This window comes from Ambystoma mexicanum, chromosome 3p (assembly GCF_040938575.1).
Source record: "Ambystoma mexicanum isolate Mex_15411 chromosome 3p, UKY_AmexF1_1, whole genome shotgun sequence".
In the NCBI taxonomy this organism is placed as follows: domain Eukaryota; kingdom Metazoa; phylum Chordata; class Amphibia; order Caudata; family Ambystomatidae; genus Ambystoma; species Ambystoma mexicanum.
Window position 1 is genome coordinate 199,630,217 of NC_090925.1, and position 22,936 is coordinate 199,653,152.

The window sequence follows — 22,936 nt, forward strand, 5'->3', positions numbered from 1 at the left end:
CCTCTGCCTTGTGGCACAAACCCGTATCCGCCTTGGTCCACCGGGTGCTGATTATTCGCCTGCGATGTGTCCACTGCTTCCTGCATTCCCAATCCGTCTCCACTTGTCAATACAGCCCCATCTAAGGTACATTTTGACAATTCTTTCTGAACTAACTTGGCTTCCTCGATTTTCCTAGTCTCATCTTTCTTCCTATTTTTCTCTTGCAATACAATACCCGTCAATGATTCACTATCTTCAGCTGTATCTCAGCCCACAGTTTTGCTTCAATTCCCATGTGTTTCTTTCTTTATTTATTTAATATGCACGTAGCCAAAAAAGGCTTTACATATACCAACAAAATACATACATTCCAATTAAACAGTATCCTAAAAAAGGTGTAAATGATATCTCTCAAAGAAATCAGTTACCGTTAAAACAGAATGCCAGTTGATAATTCTTTTAAGATTGCTAAAACAACTTCATAAAATTTTAATTACATGAAATATCAAATTCATGTCATTACCTTGCAATAATAATTCCCATATATTTGTTATATTTCCATTGTTCCTGGAATTATCATAAGCTAGCACGTATTTTTTACACAATAACTTAAGACTTTCAGAATAGCATAAGATATGTTTAGCAGATTCAATAATAGCTGTTCCACAAAGCCTACAGTATCTTAGCTGTTTGGGAATTCCCAATTTTGCTCCTAAAATGTCCAAAGTACCACACATGATAAACTTAAACAGCAGATAGCATCTAATTGTTTTACAATCAGCAAATGCTACGTGATATTTTGGTCTACTCAATATCTCTGACCAAGATTCCAAATACAATCCACTATTATTTTTGGTTGCAAGATTAACTATGCTTTGTTCTCTACTATGGTCATGTATCAGCATGTTCAGCGTCCAATTAATCTTTGAGACTGAATATATTAACCATCTATTAGCATCTTCTTTGGCCCAATTAGGATATATGCAGCACATTCTATCGAATGTTCTTAAATCCTGTTGTTTATCCAAATTATGGAATATATTCATAAATTCAACAATAAATATATCATTATCTAACTGAATCAGTTTCATATATAGCATTGCCATTTTATAATCTAATATATCACTCACACTGATTAAATGACATTCTAATAGAATATATTTGCGAGCTAAACATTTTGGCATTCTAAATAATATCTGTAACATGTTGGCTTCAAATGTATTTAATTCATTTTTAAAATATGTTCCCCAAATTTCAGCATCATATAATAAATAAGATAGAATCTTCTTGGCAGAATATAACATTAAAATAGCACTAACAGAAAAGCCTCCTTGGCAACCTATATAATTGCTCAATGCCATTGTAGCTATCATATATTTCGTTTTTGTCTCTTGCCAATGTTTCCAGCATAGTTTGTGATCAATGATTACTCCCAAATATTTATAATATTTTGCAATTTCAATCTGCTGATTGTTAATGTACCACTTACAAATCTTGTTATTACTTTGTTTTATTTTACTGCGGGACATAATTATTTCCCTATATTGATTTTTAAGTAGTTTGCAGCTGCAAATCTTTCAAGTGCATCTAGTTTGACCTGTAGTCCTTTGGTTGTATAATCTAGCAACAAGAGGTTCTCAGCATAACCTAACCAGCCTAGCTTTGCTGTTCATAGTTTGATGGTATTATTGAGAGAATCTAAATCATCACTCATAAAGTCAGCAAGGAGTCCTCGTAGTGTTGCTATTGATTCTGACAGTTTACCTTCGGCATCAAGGGCCTCATTACGACCCAGGCGGTAAGTTACCGCCTGGGCCGTGACTTTACCACCATGGCGTAAACTACGTTTACGCCATGGTGGTTGGCGGACTTACCGCCCCATTCCGACCTAGGCGGGGCGGTAAGTCCCCAATCCCCATTTACCCTTCCCCATTCCCATTTTTGCCCCATAGGGCATAAAGGGAGTGGGGAAGGCGTTAATTACGCCACCGTAAATTACGGTGGCGTAATTAACTCCATGGTCCCTTAGCGCCATGGATTTTAACACCTGCTAAAAGCAGGTGTTAAAAGCACCATGGCGCTAGGGGACCTCGTAATCAGGCGGTAAGGGTCGGCGCTGTTAACGCTGCCGTAAACCCCTTACCGCCTGAGTTGTAATGAGGCCCCAAGTCATACTCTTACTGAAGTGTCACTATATAATAATTGGATTATGTGTAGTAACCCCAAGGGTATTCCACAGGCTTTTAATTTGGCCCAGAGTCAATCACGCACTATTGTGTCAAATGCTGCAGTAACATCTATAAAAGCTACATACACTGGCAGCTTATGACAAGTCCAGGAGTATTCAATAGCAGTTACTAAGTTGGCGATATTGTAAGTGGTCGAAGAACCTGCTCAAAATCCTGATTGATTCACTGGAAGGATCGGTGTGTGGAAATCCAATGATTCAAATCAATAAGTAGTATTTTAGTGAATATTTTTTCAGGGATGTCCAGAATGGCCAACATCCTGTCATTGGCCGGATCTTTCCATTCTCCTTTTTTATAGATGGGTAAAATTATACTTCTTCGCCAAAATTGGGGGATTTGGCAGTTTTTACCTATCAATTGGAATAAAATATTTAATGCCTGTGCCCATTTGGCGGGAGACATTCGAATCAACTCATTACAAGTGCCATCTGGGCCTACTGCTCATGAATTATGTAAGTTCTTTACAAGTTTTTTTAAAGTATCAAGAGTATAGGTACCTTCCCATACAGTTTCATTGAGAGAATCACTTTCCTCTTCTAACACCTTTGCACCTCTAATCTTCTTTACATGGGCTATCCAATCACACACAGTCACGCTATTAATTGACAAAGTTTTCTTTTTCGAATTATTTATAATTGACCACATCCCTTGACTATTCTTATTCTTAGCCTGGAGGGCTAGCTTGCACCAAATCTCTCCTACTTTACTAGTGCAATGGCATCTAAGCCATAGCTTGTATTGTTTTTTGGCGAATCTTATTTTTATAGCAGCATCTATAATTTATTCATATTGCAGCTCTCTAATTATAGATCTAAGCTGTTTCTTTGCTATATGTATTTCAGCACCACTTGTTTCTTCATCTGTCGCTGCACTGGCTCAAGCAGCCTCTGGAATAAAATGTGGTAAAATAATGCCACAGTTTCTTCCCACGGATCGCGAGTTTTCAAGTTGCCATTTCTCTTGAATGTCCTGAATGTAGGTAATATGGTTTTCATCTTGCTTCATCTTACGTTTCATAATTGCACCCATATCTGATGTATCGGGATACTGTACCCTGAGACCCCTCCATACGTCTGTGCTGCAATTATTAAACAGTGCTCTGTCATCCACTGTGTTTTATGCTGTCACACTGGAATATCGTGCTCTCTTCCATATTTCATCAGTCCTTTCCCCAAGAATAGCTGCCAGGAGACCCTTTATGTCCCCGATGGCCAACGTGTTTCCTCCTGTCATTTCTTCTAATTTGTATATCCATTTCCCAGTGCCCGAAGTCAAACGCAGGAGCTTACACCTTAAATTATCCTTGTCCATTTACGGCCATGGAATATACTATGTTCTTGCTCCCCCTTTTTCCAATAAGGGAAACTGTGTAAAGCCCAACTCACAGCCAGCTCCTATAGTTAGTCTATCCATGGCAGGGATGATTGGCCCTGTTTGTCTCCTTGTCGGTAGCGACCTTAACCTGCTCACATATGGCGGAGATTCTCCCTTCTAACTATACGATCATGCTCTGGGACACTCTGGATATGCTATGGGATCTGGCGTCCTATGTTTAGGTTGTTCCAGATCCGACCATCTTACTTTTTAATCTATTTGCAGGCTTCTTTCAGGGGCGCATGAGCTCCCTCCTTCTACCTCAAGGATGGACTCTCTTTACTTGTCTGACATGTCTTGCCCCAACTAGTGTGACTATCCTCCCTTTCACCTCTGTCCAAGTTCAGTCTGCTTAAGGACAATGGTCTGCATTTGTGACTGAAGGGAATTTCTTCTTTGCTTCGTGACTGAAATGCTAGGGATTGATCTCTCCTCCCTCGACTTCCATATTTTCTACCTTCCTTTAATTCTTGATAGGCCCCATCGATCTTGTCTCCGATGCTCTCCGCATCAAAGCTTTCTTCTTCCAATACTACTCTAGATGCCCCTGACGTTGCTTCCTTTTCGGAAGGAACTCTTCTATTCTGTCCCAGTGTATTCCTGGGCTTGGCCCTACTAGTTCTTTATGAATGAGACTGGTATCAAGACCCCGCTGTCTCCTTCTACGTTCTATTTCTTCATCTAGTTCTCTTTGCTTTCCCCGACCCCCTTCTAATTCTTTCTTCCTCTTGCCTTTTTTCTTCTCTCCTTACTCCTTCCCTTCTTTCCTCTTCTTTGCTTCCTCTCTGTATTCTTTTGTCCCCTCATTTGTGTGCTTCCTCCTCTTCTCTCTTCCTTTCGCTTCTATCCCTGTCTTCTATCGCTCCCTGCCTATTGTCATACTTTCTTTGTTCTTTTGCCTGTTCTTCTTTTTTCTCTTGCTCTTCCTGATACATCTGTTCTCGTTGCTCCCTGTTCTTCCTTTTCTGCACATCTTCTTTCAGTCCCTTCTCTCGTTCCTTGTCTCTTTTATCTTGTTGTCCTTATATTCTCTTTGCAATAACTTCTCAATGCTTTTCCCATCTATTTTTAAGTAATAACTGTCCTCCCATCCATTCATTCTGCATGAGCGCTATCTCGTCAGCTTTATCCTTTTCTCCTTTCCATCTCTTAATCTCTTTCTATTTCTGTTGTCAGATTCGACCGCTCACTCCTTTCTTCTTTGTCTTGTATGACCTTACAGATCTCTTCTTTTCTCTTATTCTCCTCTGGACTAACATTGCTGCTATAAGCGCTAGGTTTGTATATTGGATTACTGTACCCCGTTTCCTCTTTCAACTCCTTTAAAGAATACAACCCGACTTCTTCTATACTAGCGCCTTTTAATTCAGGTGAGGTAAGGGGAGCTGAGGGCTCAACACCTTCCTTCTTACGCTGACTAAGCATCCACTCCTCAGGTGGTGGATCTTCCCTCTCTCCCTGGTACATTTCCAGAGCTCTAGAATCGCTAACCTTTTCTCTAATTTCTTTCCAGTGTATGCAGCATGCAACTATGTGGTCATGTGTTGCAATACCACTTTGACAATGATCCCCCTTGTGGCCATGGCATGAACATTTTATCTGCCGTACCATTCACGCATTCCGCGCTATACTATTTGAGCTTGGGCATGTGCTTTGGTAATGTCTCAAAAATAAAGGATACCTGGTATACTCACGGTCCCCCAGGTAAGACTAGGGTATAAACAAAACAATGGACCGAGAGATCGAGGATGGCAAGAAAATTATTCAATAATTATTACCAAAAATATATTTATTTATGAACTATACTCATTTAGTGGTGCTGAACCAACATAGGTTTAAACAAATAGTACAAACATCAAAGCACAAATCAAGACTCCATTCGATTCACTCCATAAGACATACTCACTCACTCATTCATCGGCATACATAACTTCTCAACATTGTATTATGGTCTCACAATCTATGGGACCATATAACAGATTATCTCTAAAATAACTTTTTACACCCCTTTCATATATCAGTGTGTCCAGCTGTCCTGCAACAGATGTTTATTGTTGATACATGTTTCAGTTGGTTTCTATGGGCTTCAGAATGTGCCCCTTGGTTTCCCCAACCTTCTTCAGGACGCAAGTTGAGCACTCACTGTGCCTCACTTCTGCGTACATGGAATGGTGCAATGCTTGTGTGAAAAATGCGAGCCAGAAAGTTACTTGGAATCTGGACCCCCGGGTGATGCAGTCTCGCTGAAAGGAAGGACGCTCCGCTTCAGACCCCGTTGGACGCAGTGATGTCTTTGCCTACCTGCTGAGGGATTAAGCAGCTTTGTTGGTGGCCAAGATGACGTTTTCTTCTGCCTCATGTTTGACGGTGCTGTAACCTTTATTTGAATTCTTATATATCTAAGTGTATGTTTGTTTATTGGTATCTATACATATATCGTATAAATAAAGGGCCTATAACGAGCTAGTTGTTTTATAATCTTATATGATATATGTGTGTTTTTTCTTTTTCTGCTAGTCTGAGTCCAATTACTTGTTTTTGCTGAGGGGGCCAGGGAGACACAAGTGTTAGTGCTTTCCCCACAGGGCCAAATAGACGCAAAACATGTTGGCGCTCTCAGCAGGGTCTTTGTGCTGATATGGATGCCAAAGAATCTTGTTGATAAATTAACGTTAAAGTTTTTGGACTCGGAACGGTAGTAAAAAAACACATTTTTTCTCCTCCCCTCTGCGAGATAATCATTGAGAATTTTGTTGTGTAAGTTTGCTTGTGTTGATATTTACGTTAGGGAAGTGAAATATTCATTCTGTTACAATGACTTCCTTATTTAGGAAAAAAGGTGGCTCGGCTGGCAGAGATTGCCCAGAGGTAACTATTCCGGAGTGGTCTAAAAGCCCTTATTCTAAAATTGCACAAACTTGGGCTTGTGGTGCAGGATTGAGTGTACCTGGGATACTAATATAGGAGAGGCAAATCCAGATGAATTCATTAAATGTTTACAATTAGTCCCATTGCAAAAGGGGAAGGAGTGTTCAGCTCTCGGGAGAAGAGGCTGGATTTTGTTGCATGCGTTTAGAAAAATGCATCAATTGAATGTAGACTTGCAGAATTCTGTTCAAAAGTTAGAAAAAGAATTGGCTTCTTAGAAACAAATTGCGTTAATGCACCCAACAACTTCAAATGAAGTTATATCATTATAAGGCATATAAATATCAAGCGGTGGCTGAACGAGCTACAATAAAAGTCACTCAATATAAATATTGGAAGAGAAGAGGTAGGGTTAATTCACGTAAAGTAGCAACTGTAATTGCCTCCGCAGGTGTGGATTGGGATCCCGTTCAATGCGATGCCGATGTTTTTGACAACACTACTACTAGCAGCGATTCTGAACCAAATCCCGTAACAAAGCTTCAACCTGCATGTAAAGAAGTGACGGTTAATCCCGTCATATGCAGAAAATTGGATCATCATCCATTGGATCTGGGAGGCGGTGTAGCAGACATGACTGCCCTTGAAGATTATTCACAACAAGAAGTTGGGCAAATAGTCAATCGGTTAAAATAGAGGGTGGGTGAATCTTTGCTGGCTAAAATGGTCAGAATGTTTGATGGAGGGGCTGCTGGTCTTCTAGTCGATACGACAGATACTGCTATGTGTTTACCCTTTTCTAATGATGTTCAAATACAGGAGACCCTGCGTGCAGGTCCTCCTTGTGATGGTAACAGAGATGATGGACAATTGTCCCTTTTGCAACTGGCTGCGCAAGGTTGTAATCACAAATATCCAATTAAGTCAGATTGGCCGACTGATGAAATATAATGGTACACATTGAGGGAAGCTATTCAGAGAATTAGAGAACGTGATATGAAAGAGGCGATTCACCTAGAAACTCCAGAACATGTGGGGTTGGTAAATTTGCCTGTTTCTACCAGAAACACGTTGGTTCGGACAGCCACCCCTGCATATAAAAACATCATAATGACCTTGTTGGTGGGTATGATGGGGAAGGTCACTGAGGAGGTGGTTGATGCGATTAGACAGCTCACAGACTTAGGTGAATGGGAAAGCCACAAGAACTATCTCGGGAAAGGGAAGGGCGAAATGAAAAACGCACTCCTGGCAAAAGATTTGACAGTCGAGATTCCCATATACCTAGGAAGGATATGTTCCTGGCTTTGTTGAAAGATGGTGTGCCACTGGAAGAAATTGATGGAATTGCAACACAGGATATGTATTTGTTGTATACAAAATGAGGTTTAGACAGGAAAGAGCTTTATAAACAGGTAAAATGAAAGGATTTACATAAACCTAAAAAAGAAGGTAGATCCTTTTGGGTCATTCCCAGAAGGGGGTGATGAGGAATCCTCCACTATATTGATACCCTCCCAACCAATTTATGCTGATTTAAGGAAGATGGTTAGTGCCATGGTGGAGAGAGAATCAAAAGGATCACATTCTAAAGATGAATAGGATAGGGGTCAAACTCCGGTATCATGTAAAAGTAAAATTGTTTTGGCATTCGGGAAATACACAGGATGCTCGAGCCTTAATTGATACCGGGCGGAGGCCTCTTTGATACATGAAAACCCTTCCAGATTTAAAGGTAAACATTTTATGATTACAGGATTGGGTGGTAAGGAAACTTCAGCTGTACAAACGGAAATTGATAAGAAAATTGGGCAATTAAAAAGAGGCTAATTGTTCCCCTAGCTGAATACATTATTGGATTTGATATTCTAGAGGGTCTGACCCTGCGATTGGGAGATAAAACTTATCAATTCGGTGTGAGTGCCTTCACTTGTACATCTGTAGTGGTTGGTCAGTTAAGAATTCCCCCTGTGCAGGTGCCGATATCGACTAAAAGAGTGTTCATGAAACAATATTGGATGCCCGGCGGGCAAAAATAAATTTTGGAAACGATCAAAGGATACGTTGAGGCAGGTGTATTACGTTCTATTACTACGGCTTGGAACAATTCCACCTGGCCGGTCAAAAAACCAGACGGTAGTTTCAGAATGACCATTGATTATCATGAATTGAACAAATATACTCCTCCTTTGGTGCCTGCGGTACCTGATGCCAATAATGTTGGTTGAAAATATACAGAAATGTGAAGGCACTTGGTACGCAGTGTTAGATTTGGCTAATGCCTTTTTTACCGTACCGATCGCGGTTGAATGTCAGGAACAATTCGCATTTTCTTGGAATAGAAGGTAGTATACTTTTAATCGTCTGCATATGGGCTATATGCATAGTCCAACGATTTGTCACTGGCTGGTGGCTGAGCATTTGGATAAAATTCTGTGTAAACCGGATATGCAAATTGTACATCATATTGATTCAAGGTAAGGATGAACAAAGTGTGCATTTACATTTGGACCTCATTAGAGATGGGTTATGCAGAGAAGGCTGGGAAATCAATGATGCTAAAACACAAGGTCCAGCAGAGACTGTCATTTTTCTAGGAATACAGTGGCCCAATGGCTTTCGAGAGATGGTGCAGAAACCTAAACAAAAGATTCTTGAATTTCCGACTCCAAAAACCAAAAAGCAAGCACAACAATTTATTGGTTTATTCGGATTCTGGAGGCAGCACATCCCACATTCGTGGCAAATCTTGACACCCCTTTACAAGATTACACGTACAAAACTTGAATTTCTGTAGGGTGAAGAACAGGAAATGTCATTTCAATTAGCAAAAAGTACCATTCAAAGAGTGCTTGATTTATGGCCATTGGGAAATGGTGAAGTGGAGTTGAATGTGTCCACCCAGGATTCCTATGCAAATTGGAGTTTTTGGCAGAAACAGGATAGAACCTTTGGGGTTCTGGAGTAAGAAATTACCTGATGCAGGGGATCGTTATACCCCTTTTGAAAAACAATTGTTAGCATGTTATTGGGCTCTAATAGACACTGGACAAATGACTGTGGGTCATGATATAATAATTCGACCAGAAATACCTATCATGCAGTGGGTACTTAGTTGCCCGAAAACACACAGAATTGGGCATGCTTAAAAAGCGAGTGTTATTAAATGGAAATGGTACATACAAGACCATGCCAAACCTGGTAAAAGTGGCGTAGCAAAACTACATGAACAAGTGGCGGGTGTGCCACTGTTAGATCTCAAGCCGGAGGGTGAGAGAACTGTGGAAAAATCTCCAGTTACGTCGGGGATCCCATATGGAGAATTGACCATTGAACAAGCAGAACATGCTTGGTTTACTGATGGCGCAGCTAAATATGTAGGGATTGAGTGGTATTGGAAGGCGGTTGCATACAATTCCAAAATGAAAAAGGTGCTTACCACCTCAGGGAAGGGGAGGAGTAGCCAATTTGCAGAATTGTATGCCATATATCAGACACGGAAACAAGAATCGCCTGGTAACTGCCATATTTACACTGATTCATGGTATGTTGCTAATGGGTTGCTGGTTAGGCTACCATCTTGGAAAAAGAAAGGATGGACAATTCATGCGAAAGAAGTGTGGGGAAAGGAAATATGGCAAGATATTGCTGACATGCTGATGCATACTACTGTGACAGTGTACCACGTGGATGCACATTGCGCGACAGATTCATTTGAACGGTGGTTCAATTCTATTGCAGATGAACATGCAAAGATTGAAATGATGGACTCGAGGGCTGAGGAGGAGGATTTTGAGGGAATTGCCAAATGGGCCCACCAGAAGAGTGGACATCTCAGAAAGAACGCTACTATCAGATGTGCACAAGACAGGGGAATTAGCATCCCATTGGAGATTGTGAAAACTGTGATTTTGCAATGCCCTATATGCCAACATCAGAAATATTGATCTATTCCACACATAATTCATGGTACATTGAAACGAGGAAAGTTATCTGGTCAAATTTGGCAAATTGATTATATTGGTCCTATGCCCACGAGCAAGGGTTGTCAATATGCATACACTATTGTAGACACATATTCCGGCTACCTAATGGTTTTGCCATGCAAGAGGGCTACCCAATTGAACACGATTAAATTTCTGAACCAAGTGGCTGTGTATTATGGTGTCCCATTACAAATTCAGAGTGATAATGGATCCCGTTTGAAGGGCAAAATCGTCATTGATTACTGCCTAGATAAGGGTATAGAATAGATTTTTCATGTCCCTTTTCACCCGGAGGCATCTGGTCTTATTGAGAGAATGAATGGTTTATTGAAGCAACATTTGCACAAGATTGGAGATGGCACTTTGTGAGGTTGGCCGGAACATATATTTGAAGCTGTTCAAATTTTAAATAACCGTCCCATTGCAAACGGTGAAACTCCATTGATGCATATGTTAACACCAGCCTTGCAAATGAAACCAAATCCTGCCTGTGAGACCCTGTTGTTTTGGGACATTTCTCTGGGTGCTTTAGCTCCTTATCGCACCACTCCTAAGTCTGCAGGGGTGGATTTACATGCAAGAGAGGAAATTTGGATACAACCAAAAGGCATTGCTGACACTGGAATTGGTGTACATTTCCCTTCTGCACATATGGGTTTGATTGCACCAAGATCTGGCTTAGCCCTAAAGGGTATTCAGGTATTGGGTGGAATTGTTGACGCTGACTATCAAGGAGTCATTAAAGTTATTCTTTTAAACAGCTGTGAAAATGTACTGTCTATTCATAAAGGGGACATAATTGCACAATTGATATTAGTGCCTGTTAAAATGTCCACGATAAAGAAAGGTGAGCCTCTCACAGTGTTAACGTTTCGTGGAGATAAATGATTTGCCTCAACAGATGCAATGGTGCTTCAAAGGTATGGGTTGAAAAACCTACTGGTCCGCCAGTGCCGGGTGATGTAATCGCAGCTGGGGATGATCAACTAGTGTTGATGATGGAACCTGGGGAAAAGAAATGGATGCATATCCCAGCTGACAAATGTTATTTACATGAGTGATGTACCCCACAGATATTACCTTTTTCTCGAATTTTGCTTTAGATCCTGAGTGTGTTGAGTGCCTGTGTGTGGCACGTTGGAGTCCATTCGGGAGGGTCCGGGTTCATGGCCGAGGATGTGGCAGAATTCTCTATTCTCCAAGTGGAGCGGGGCATCTGGAAGAAGACTGATCCTCCACCCATCAGCTATGCGCCTTAGGATGCATCTGTTCCTGCCTATCGTATTGCATTTAGGAAATGGCGCAAGCGAAGAAATAGAGTCCTGCCTTTACCTCCTCCTCGAATTACAGTTTCTTTTTCCCATCACAGATATTCGGCATTGGTGAGGCAACCCGAAAATGTTTGGGCCTTTTTGGCCCAGCGAGTTTTTAACATTTCGCATTTCTGTTTAACGGATGTGCACAGCTCTGCAGATTTTAATTTCTGCTTGTCTGGTGGCGATTCCAACGCCTACTCCGATTTTGAAAAACGTATTCGGTATTCTGCACAATGATTCTTTGGTGGAGCATTCGGATATCCAAAATTCATTCTCTGTTTATGAATACTGTAAGTTTTGTGACTATTCACAAATGAAGGAATATAACCTGTATTATGACACATGACATTGCTCCTGCTGACGTCTGCTATCACATGATGTGTGATCCTATTTATATTAAAAAATGTCAACAATTGAAACTTGATAAAGACGTCAAGAAGACTGATTTTGAGAAACGATTGTGTACTAGATCTATAAAAGTATGTACTGATGTTTCGAACAATATGATGTGTAACTGTACAATTGTTACAGCTAGCCACCTGAACCATGTAAAACTTCCACCTGGTTGGTTATTTTCATGTGGTGATTTAACTTATTGTTATATTCCTGCTAATATTCCAGGCGGCCAGTGTGCTCTGGCACGGCTTGGTTTAACGATGTATCCACTGAAACCTGCTATATTACACGTGCTATACGTGCCGCTTCATACACTGCTTTGACTTCGGATTGCAATTCTGAAGTGCATTTACTTTCTGAGGCTAAAATGTTGGTGTTAGCTTTTTCTATCGTTGGGATTTGGGGTTTAGCTGCTGGGGGTTATAGATCTAACATTAAATTTGGCTGTTGGTAGTTAAAGGGCTAAATGAAACCTTGCAAGCCTTGACAGAATTATTATAAAACAATAGAAATTTTAGAAAGGCTATTTTGCAGAATAGAGCAGCTATTGATTACTTATTTTTAAAGCACAGTCTAGGTTGTGAAACGATGGAGGCAATGTGTTGTTTTGACCTGGGTGACCATTCCCGCTCTTTTGAGAAGCATATTAAAAATATCAAAGATCTTGTAGCACAGGTTACGCAAGATCAAGACGGAGATTGGTGGGAATACTTATTATCATGGATTCCCGAAGCACTACGTTCGCCATTGCTTTGGCTTTTGGGCATTGATATAGTAGTGATTTGTTTTTGTTGTTGTGTTTCGTGTATTCCTAACATATGGAGAATGATTCATAGATTTTGGGTTTCTTCTGAACGACCGTCGGGTTATGGTAGTTGAGTTTTCAAGTGGTGGAGTGTAATGCTTGTGTGAAAAATGCCAAAATATAATAACATGGCGTCGATGCTCAGCCATTTTTGAACACTCATCTTCCATCACAGTAATAAAGTCAGCGTTTCCGCGGGCCTTACAGAATGAGCAAGTAGCAGCGAAAACAGAGCAAGGTCACATAAATATTATTCGAGTGGACATAATGCAGCGAATAGTTATTGCATTGCCATTGAAGGACGAGTACAGAAAGGGAGTTGGCGCACACTGCAGATGCATGATAAGGGGTCTGGGAAGGAATGCAAAAGAGAGGGGCGCTGGGTTTTTCCACTTCTAACTGGATTTTTCTACCCTCTGTCCCTTCGACTTGTGATCTGCTCTTCGGCCCAGAGAAGAACGCAATTGAGAAGGGCCGGGAAATGCCCCCATAAAGGAGAGAGCATTGTATGGAGAAAGTTAGTTGGAATCTGGACCCCCGGATTATGCAGTCTCGCTGAAAGGGAGGACTCTCCGCTTCAGACCCTGTTGGACGCAGTGATCTCTTTGCTTACATGCTGAGGGACTAAGCAGCCTTGTTGGTGGCCAAGATGAAGTTTTCTTCTGCCTCATGTTTGACGGTGATGTAACCTTTATTCAAATTCTTATATATCTAAGTTTATGTTTGTTTATTGGTATCTATACATATATCGTATAAATAAAGGACCTATAACAAGCTAGTTGTTTATAATCTTATATGATATATGTGTGTTTTTTTCTTTTTCTGCTAGTCTAAGTCCAATCACTTGTTTTTGCTGAGGGGGCCAGGGAGACACAAGTGTTAGTGCTTTCCCCACAGGGCCAAATAGACGCAAAACAAATGGGAGACATCATCTACAAAATGAAATAATGAAATATTGAAACCTAGTACCACCTTGGTTAAACATTTGTGCATTTAACTCTTACGTTATTACATGGATTGTGCTCACCTCCAACTGTGTTCTTGGAGGTGGTTCAAAACAGTGGAACAGATCCTAAATGCTTGGGTGACCCGACTGATTCTTGGCCAAACCTGTTGAACAAAGGCACAGGGTGAAGCCAACTCCTCCTCCCGCTCTTTACCTAGTTGCCCCCCAGTTTGTGCCACTAGTCACGGGCGCCCCCCTTTTTTTCTTTTCTTTATTTATTATTGGTTTTTAAATAATGACTACCAAAAGATTGAAACTGACAGTATTTACTCATCGTTTGTGAGCTTGTGGGTTAAATGTCTGCAGCACAAACCAACTGAGATCTTTATCGGTATGTCCCAGTTTCACATAATGGTCCACTAGAGGTGTATCTGCTACTCTGTTCCTAATCCACGATCTGTGCTCAGATAGACACTGCTATTAGCAGGTTGACACATGCAACCGCACCTATTGAGATATATTCTCATGGACGAATTGCAGGTAATCCGGCACTACATTTCCCATGAGCCCTTTCGCTATGTGTGACCTCACATAAAAATCAGTCAGCAGTGACAGGACATTTTAAATTCACAGATGGGGTTTATTCAATAGCAAGATCTTTGTGTGGCATCCCTCACTAATTATAAAAGTTAAAAAGTAAAATTTGCACAAGCAACCTGATACAGCTAAGAAAGTTGAAAGACCGATGGCTCACTGAATGGTGAGTCCTGTCCTGTTTCTTTTGTTGTGGGCGCATGTACGCCCCTAGGCCCCCGCATGCACACACACACACGCCCGCATTCGGACAAAGGATCACACACGGGACGCGTGTTGCTTGCATCAGGTCCCGGCCGCAAATGCCGGCCGGGACTTCCTTTATTAACGACGCGCATGCGCGAGCCTCGTTATGGGCCGCGCATGCGCCAACAACATATCACTCCATAACATCCCTCCTTTTTCCCCAAACAGTGAACAACTACAACATCACTAAACAACAGTCTCAACATTGAAACTCTGAGAACAGTTCTAGACCTATTATGATACGGGGTCCATGATGAAGTTTTGGAACCTCTTCGGAGGTTTCCGCCCCTCACAGCTCAGGTACCTCCCGGGCTCCTCCCACGGTGGCCCTAGTGTTTCTGGGACTTCTGGAGGTTTGTTTTCTATAGGTGGCGACTCCGGTCCAGACCCGGACCCAGAGCTGGGCACCTCTGGCGGTGCCGGAGGAGGGGCAGCCTTGATCCGCTTACAATGCAACACATTCCGCATGATGGTGCCCCTGGCATTAGCCGCGGTGACCATGGACCCCTTGACATGAGTCACTCCCAGCGGTTGGGCCTCGTACGGAAGGGACAGCTTCCCTTCTGGCCTCCAATTCCGGACCAGAACAGTGTCCCCTGCGGTAATCAACTTCTCGGACAGGTTCCGGCGTGCACTTTCCCGCTCGTTCTTGGCACTCCTTTCCACACGTACCCGGTTATTGTCAATCACCCCCGGGCTGTGCCCCTCCACTTCCGGTAGCAGTCCTCTGGGGCACCGCTTGAACAGGGCCTCTGCCGGTGTGAACCCGGTGGACTGATGAGGGGTTGTGCGGTAATATCGTAGAAATTCAAAGAGGTTACGACGTAATTCCCCTCCCTCATCCAGAGAGATTCTGAAGACCTTGTTGAGTGTGCGCATGAAGCGCTCGACCTCCCCATTCACCCTGTGCCAGAGCGGGGTAACTTTCGTTGTTTTATCCCCCTCTCCTCACAGTACTGGGCAAACTGTTGCCCCTGGAACAGCGGGCCATTGTCAAAACAAAGCTCGGTGGGGAAACTGTGTGGCGTACATCTTCTCCAAGGCCAGAATGGTGTGGTCACTGGCCGTGGATTCCACCAGTTCCACCTCAGGATAGCACGACCACTGGTTGATAACTGCAAGAAAGTACAGCCCTCTGCCTGTGGAGCCAAAGTCGGCATGCACCGTCCCCCGTGGCTGCTCACTTCTTTCCATTGCTTGGATGGGCGGCCCCGTCTCCACCGGGCTAGTCGCCTGGCACGGTATGCACGAGCGCACAAACTCATCCACCCTGCTCTCCAGGGTCCGGGAATCACACCTTTAGTCTTAGACATGCTTTCATCTTCCCAGTTCCCTGGTGGCCCTGATGGGCGAACTGCAGCACTTTCATTACCAATGCTCGCGGGACTACGATTTAGTGCCCTCTCAGCAGAAGGCCATCATCAGCAACCGACAGCTCGTTGCACACCTTTCACAGTGCTCGGAGGTCTCTTTGTGCCCCTATATCTCTCCTGGCATTGTTCATGAGCACTTCACGCCATTCCCCGCTATCCATGGCTTCCTTGATGACCAGGAATACTTCATCCACATTTGACGCATCCGCAATCTCCTGGCACACCAGGGCCACTGGCAAAGCTGCCTCCACCACATTCTGCACCATGTCAATACAGTCTATCACCTCTTCAGAGTCTCGAGGATGCCCTACCCCCGGATGTCTGGACAGATAGCCCGCAGGGTTGTGGGTGCCCGGACGATACTACAGCTTGACTCCATATTCAATAAGCGACAGCATACATCTTTTGATGCGAGGGGGAGGTTTGGAGGAGGCACCCGTCATAATCGGAATCAGTGGCTTATGGTCTGTTATCACAACCACAGGCTTACCAAGGAGGTAAATCCTAAAGTGTTTGCAGCCCCACAGGATGGCCAGGGCCTCATGCTCAATCTGCGAATATCATTTCTCTGTCTCTGTGAGTGCCTTACTGGCATAGGCAATGGGACGCATGATCCCTTGAGGATCTGCCTGCATGAACACCGCCCCCAACCCCACCGGCTGGCATCCACCACTATCTCTGATTCCCTGTCTGGATTAAAATATGCCAGGGTCTCTTGATCTTGATAAGGCGTTTTTGATCTCGGCGAACGCCCTCTGCTCCTTCGCCATCCACGCCCATGCAACGTCGTTCCTCGTCAGGGCCCGCAACGGTTCAGACAGAGACGCCAGGTCGCGAATGAATCGTCCACAGTAGTTCACCATGCCGAGGAAACTTCTTATCGCGGCTGGTGACTCTGGCGGGGTGGCCTCACTTATGTCTCTGACTTTCCATGCCCCCTGCATTGAACACAAACCCGAAGAACTCAATCCTGTCCCTGAGAAACTCACACTTCTTACGGTGCAGATTCAGCCCCATGCTCCTGCGTCTCTCCAAAGCCCTTTCCAACCTCTTCAGGTGTTCCGCCTCTAATTGTGCAAAGACCAGGATGTCGTCCGACATGTTGATCACACCTTTCAATCCCGCCAGAGCCCCTCGGATAGCGTTCTGAAAAACTTCTGCTGCCGACGAGACACCAAAACGGAGCCTTTTAAACTGGTACAGCCCATCGTGAGTCGTAAACGTGGTGATATACCTCGACTCGGGGTGGAGTTCCAGCTGATGGTAGCCCGACCTCAGATCGAGCTTGGAGCAAACCTTCGCCCCCTGCAGCTCACCCACATGTCATCCAGTGTTGGTGTGAGGTGACGCTCCCACTTAATGGCAGTGTTGGGCAGCCTCATGTCTACGCAGATGCGGACAGCCCCTGGCTGTTTGGCTTGGGTCAAGAAACAGAAAAGATATGTCCAGAGCAAAGTATATTTAGAAAAAATGTATCCAAATTTATTAAAGAAGATACAAAAATTGAAAACTGGTGAATAAATCACACAAAATTATTGTACACTAATCATTTTAACATAACAAAACAGCAGCAACAATATGCCGAAAATCGGCTAAAACTTCATCACTCATAATCAACATACCCAGTTCATTCATACGCACACAACTCATCATACCGTGGCACTCATCCAAAGAACTAAAAAACACCAAAAAACATGCTAAAAACCAATGGGGAAGAGGAATTCATAACTAATCCCCATAATAACACACATTATTGCGGTGTTTTACAAACAATAGAAATAATTCACAACCAATCTATTGTCAGGGTGGATAGAAAAAACAGATGCAAAGATCACATCCCTGTAAAAATTTTTCTCTCGACCGGTTTCGACGTGTAGTAATGGTTAACTGAACGTCTTCTTCAGGAGGTGGATGTTACCATTCTGCAAAACAAATACGCAAAAGGGACTATAAGCTACTACATGAAAAGGTCTTTGCCGACTGCTTATAACATACAATTAAAAAAGAGAAACAGGACTGCTGGCTAGCAGCCTGAATTATTCAAAACAATTTAGGAACCGCGTATACCATAATACAAATAAGCATACACGGCCCCCGCTACAACAGCTGTGTAAACCAGAGCAAAAGGGTAAGTGACTCCCAAAAGAGAACCGTGCAAGATGAGAGGGAACCTTCAGGACCATGGTGAATCGGCAACAAGAATGTGTATATATAATATAATAATATATATCTGAATCTCACTGGCAATATCTGTGTCTAAAAAAGGACTAATAGTGGACTAACCTGATGAAAACCTTACTACTGCAACAATCTATGCAGTGTAGTGTGGCCAGTCACACGAAACAATTCAGGACTGAAACATAACCTGAAACAAGAAACAAGACCAGAATGCACTAGGTGAGGTGAATGAAAAACCTAAATTCAAAGTAGAGTGTCTATAACTGAGGCAAAAGTACTAATATCTCACCTGAAGGGCGCCCCATGCAGTTTAAGATGATCCAGCAATACATGTATTTGAAAAGTGAAGAGGCAGCGCCACTTAGCCTTAGCCTTCAACGCCGTCTGCAAATCACTGCAAAAAATGGCACAAGAGCTCCATTACAATGCTAAATGGCAAGCAGTGACCCACGGCTTACCAGAATACAAGGGCACTGCATGAAATGCATCTAAAGAACACCAATAGAATGGGAGGCAGCCGACGGACAACCACACCATTCTAAAGAATCCAAAAGGTGTTTAAATATAAATATAAAGACACGAAAAGCCCAATAAATCAGATGGCACTACGAGCACAATTGAAATAAGAAAGTAAACTTAAAGGCAAATGACAGCAATCTAAGATAAACGGTGCTATATTTAAATATAAACACACGAAGTGCCAAATAAATCAATTAGAACGGCTCGTACGATTAAAATGTGATAGCGAGCTCAAAGGACAACAAACAGCAGTCTAAAGGGCGGCGCTGCAAAGTTAATTGTGCAGAAGGCTGTAGCTGAAGAGCTATTAACATTGCAGGAAGGCTGGCCACACGCTTACCTGCAAGACGGTTGTTGTATAATGAAATTGTCCAGCAGAAAGAGAGACCAGATGGTAATCTCTTAGTTTCAAACTAATTGCAAATACGAAACGCTACGCATGCGTGTAGGGACCTGCAAGGAGTGACTGGCTACAGCCAATAGTACACAGAAGCCTTTTTTAAAGGCAAAGCTAAAAACTGACTGCGCATGTCAGCAAGTGCTGCCAGTAAAGACATTCCACAAGCAAAGCAAAGCGCAAATAATGCAGCCCAAATTAGAAAAGAATAATAATGAAGGGCGCCGCTGTTGATAGAAAAAATAATAATAAGTAAACACTAAAAATAAATATATATCAGACAAAAAACAGCGTAAATAAATTTTGGGCTGCCGTCACCATACTAAGTGAATTCTGGGAGTTGTAGTCCAATATAGGCGTGGTGTACAATCCAATAGTTTACTAGTTGGTTCTAAATATTACAGAACCATGTAACGAGCACCATATCTCTAAGCAATTCTAGAGCTACTATGCAATAACAAAAAGAGTATTTATAGACCAGAGATAGGCAAGAAAGATGGTAAGAAAGCTTTGGCTGAAAGACGATAATCTAATATAAATGATGTTAAATTGTATCAATTAGACTAAATAGCTAAACAATCGTAATAGCCATAGAGGGCAAATAGAGAAATGCAGAACAAACTTGCTAACGACTATTGAAGTCCCACGACTCCAATGTGTTCAGGCCTTTGTGGAGTGTTTTTAAATTGAACATCCACATTTGTTCCTTGTAGGACAATTTATTAGCTAGTTGTATTGTGTTATTGGCAAAACATTTTTCCAAACAAAACCAAATTAAGGAGTCTGGGTTGTGTCCCATTTCTACGCAATGAATGACTAGTGGAGCCGAAAGGTTGCGTGTTCTAATTTTAGACCGGTGCTCATTGATACGTAGATGGACTTCCCTAGAAGTTTTACCTACGTACAAGAGCTGACACGGGCACTGGATAGCATAAATAACATTCTTACTTTTGCACGTAGTGAATGTACGTAGTGCCCAAGATCTACCATTGTAAGAAAAGTCTGTAATTTTTTTAGAAAATTTACAAGCTGCACATGAAGTGCATGGATAGTGGCCTTTAACCTGATTCAGGTTAGTATCTCTGACCTGGTTAATGCGTACAGGAAGTCTAGAGGCCCGGGTTAGTTTCTGCCCTAAATTTTTGCTTTTTTTAAAAGCAAATAAAGGTTTCTCTAACTGAAGATCTGTGGAATTCAGGATCCTCCAATTTTTCAAAATAATAGCTTTAATTGTCTCACTGTGTTGGCAGAAAGTGGACACACACACCAACTGTTCTTTGTCCACAGTTTTGTTTTTAGGTCTTAAAAGGGCATCCCGATTGGTATATCGCGCTCTTTTTCTTGAATGTTTGATAAGTTTACGCGGATAACCGCGATCTAGCAATCTAGTCTGTAATACGTCCGCATGAGTATTAAATTGTATAAGGTTGGAACAATTGCGGCGTAACCGTAAAAACATCCCATAAGGGAGATTACGTAAAAGACTTTTAGGGTGTTGGCTTTCAAACTGTAGTGTCATGTTCCTTTCTGTGGGTTTTCTATAGAGCTCAGTCTGCAGGAACCCATCTTCGCTGTAAATAGATAGATCTAGGAACGCGATACGGGAGGTAGAGTATTCCAGGGTAAATTTGATGTTAATATCTACTTGATTGAGCCACTGCACAAAAAGTTCAAGTGTGGTAATATCACCCTCCCATAGCAATAAGATGTCGTCAATATACCGACGGTATAACTTGATGTTAGTGATATAGGGATTACCATCATTAAGAACAAAATTCTCTTCAAACAAGGCCATGAAAATAATAGCCAAGTTGGGGGCAAACGCACAGCCCATTGACGTGCCTTTAGTTTGTGTGAAAAACTCATCCTTGAACTTAAAGAAACTGTTGCAAAGAACCAATTCCACACATGTGGTCAAAAAATTAGTGGGAACCACATGTGCAGATGGTCGGCGATCCAACATAATTTGTAAACACTGAATAGCCTTATCTTGGGGAATATTGGTATAGAGAGCCTCTATATCTAGGGCCACCAAGATCTGTTTGGAGGCATCAAATGGAAGGCCTTCCACCAAATTAATAATATGTTTGGGCTTGGGTGCCACAACAATTGGGGAGACCCACGGGGTTGGACACTGCACCCTCTCAATAATGTCCATGTCAATGAACGATTGAAGCTCCTTCTCCACCTGTGCCCTCAGGTGGAAGGGGATTCTTCTCTGCTTGAGGGCTGTTGGCCTCACGGACCCATCAATGTGAAGTCTAATAGGATCGGCCTTCATCTTCCTGACCCCTTGAAAGATGCCATCATAATCCCGTTGCAGCAGGCGATCGATGTCAGTATGATAAACAGCCAACGTGAAATGTACAATGTCAAGGGCTTCGGAAGCAGCACAGCTCAGTAGGGAGTGCGGGTTCACATTCGTCACAAAGAACCTCACCTTGATATGATTGGGCCTATGTGACACCAGAGCTACGAACACTCCTTGAATCGGCAGCGGCGTGTCCCCACCGTAAGAGTATATCCGGGCTTTGGACTCTTCCAGCTTGGGAGGGCCTGGGAGAGCCTCATAGTGCTCGCCGCCAGTACACAGACCGAAGCTCCTGTGTCAATCAAAACAGGGGTGTGCACTTCACCAATGTTCACTGTGCACGTCGGTTGCCTGCTCAGCCTGGACCCTGTAGCAATACTTGAAATGAAAAAGATTTCTTCTTCATCTTCTTCCTCCTCGGCAATGTCTAGGTCTTGTATGCCTTGCTCGATCGATGACACACCTCTCACTCGTCGGGCATTACTTCCGCCTGACCTCGCTGGCCCTCTTGACGCAGTCACTGGGGTAGAAGCTCTGCACACCCTTGCATAGTGTCCTGGTGTGCCACATCGTCCACAGGTCCTAGTCTTTGCGGGGCACTCCCCAGCATGAGGCAGGTCATACCTGCAGTAAGAACATGACTGCAGAGTTTCAGGCGCAGAGGGATTGTCCCGCAGCCTAGGCGCCCAGCGCGCCCTACCTGGAGCTGAAAGCCCGATGGCAAAAGCGTCTTCACCCTTCCGCGGGTGCATAGCAGCGTCCATTTTCGCCCCTCTGGACTCTGCCAGTTCATACGCCCTCCCTGTGTTGAGGATCTGCTGCAGCGTCAGGCCTGGCTCCCTCAGCACCTGCCTTCTCAGCTTCCCCGAACTTCACCCTTGGATCAGCTGGTTCCGCACCATCTCCTCTTCATTCACACACCTGCAGGTGCTTGCGAGGTGCCTCAACTATGAACAGAACTGGTCCAGTGACTCCTCTCCTCGCTGCTTCTTCGCACACATCACAAATCTGTCAAAATCGACATTCGCCATGGGGAGGAAATGGTCCCGGAGGGCCTGCCTCAGGGCATCATAGGTGACCACCTGAAGGTTTAGTGAGTCATAGATCCTGTGGACCTCGGTGCCAGCTGAATATACCATAGTGGCTACCTTTGCATCGTCATCTGTCTCTCCCGATGCTCTAAAGAACATTTCTAACTTCTTCACCCACAGTAGCCAGGAGATGCCCATACTGCTACAACTACAGCAACTACAACAACAACTACAGCAGCAGCAACAGGCAGCACAGAGGAGACGCAGGTGTCATGATCTCTGCTTCCAAAAGATCAGGACTTGCCCGACTCTCTTGGAAGCAGCCCCATAACCCCGGTTCCGAGTGCCAGTCAGTCCCAATTGGG

General features: G+C 43.2%; 1 long non-coding RNA gene across 1 annotated transcript; it reads right to left on the reverse strand.

Moving 5' to 3' along the window:
* Window positions 1–17,579: 17,579 nt before the first annotated feature.
* Window positions 17,580–19,264, reverse strand: LOC138579518 (uncharacterized). The gene is made up of 4 exons (XR_011304034.1): window positions 19,173–19,264; window positions 18,603–18,707; window positions 18,419–18,500; window positions 17,580–18,057 (listed from the first exon to the last, which is right to left on the reverse strand). It is a non-coding gene; the product is annotated as an uncharacterized lncRNA (long non-coding RNA).
* Window positions 19,265–22,936: the final 3,672 nt, after the last annotated feature.